The following is a 1,034-nucleotide window of genomic DNA, read 5'->3' on the forward strand; positions in this document are numbered from 1 at the left end:
TCCTTGAAAGAAAGAAAGAACAAGAAAGAAGGAAAGAAACAAAGAATAAGCTAGACACCAATAGCTCAACCCTTAAGACACATGCCTGTGGTGTTTTTGTACTAGGATCTGCTTGAATAATTAAGGAGTGTTTTAACACTTGGTAACTTGGGTTAACTAACCCGGGATTATCAACTAGAAGTCCACCATCAAGAGAAACCTAGTTACAAGGCATTTAGTAACCCAAAGAGGTGCTGGACATCAATGTCTCTAGAATTAAATTATGAGCCAAGTGTCTATGGTGTGAATGTTTTGAGGAGAGGCTTGAGTTAGTAGGTCTGAGGGGTGCTTCATCACCCAACACCTTGAGCCAAATGGATCAGAAGTGTGATAAACCCCATTTTTTGGGTTTATCTTGTATGGAATTTAGGGGTTTTATCGATATTCTTTCACACTTATTCATACATAATGCATGGTTTTGTGTTTCTTTTCTAATTTTGCTTGATGATTGAAAACATGCTTCTTTGGCCTCAATTATGCCACATTTTAATCCTCTTCTATTACCATTTGATGCCGTGATCTGTGTGTTAAGTGATTTTAGAAGTTACGGGGCAAGAATGGCCTAGAAGAGAGGAAGGAAGCATGCATAAGTGAAAGGAACATGAAAATTGGAGCTTTGGAGCTTTAGCATCAACGCGCACGCGTGGCTCACACGCACGCGTGGATGTGTGTTGCTGGATTGGCGCAAAAGCAATTGGCGTGTTTACGTGGCTGGACGAAATCTCCATCGACGCGTACGTATGCCTTACGCGTACGCGAGGATCGCAAAATGCAAGGGACGCGTATGCGTGACCCATGTGTACGCGTGACGCTCAGCACGTGACATTTTATGTGAATTCATGGCTGGCAATTTCACATGACCTGGAGGGCCCAATCTGAAGCAATTTTGGCGCCAAATGACTCAAGAAGACCAAGGGATTGATGTGATTCAGACTTTTCACACATTACACACATTTTAGATATTTTTGGGTAGTTAGTTTTGGAGGTTTCTAGAG

Source organism: Arachis stenosperma, chromosome 4 (assembly GCF_014773155.1).
Source record: "Arachis stenosperma cultivar V10309 chromosome 4, arast.V10309.gnm1.PFL2, whole genome shotgun sequence".
Lineage (NCBI taxonomy): Eukaryota > Viridiplantae > Streptophyta > Magnoliopsida > Fabales > Fabaceae > Arachis > Arachis stenosperma.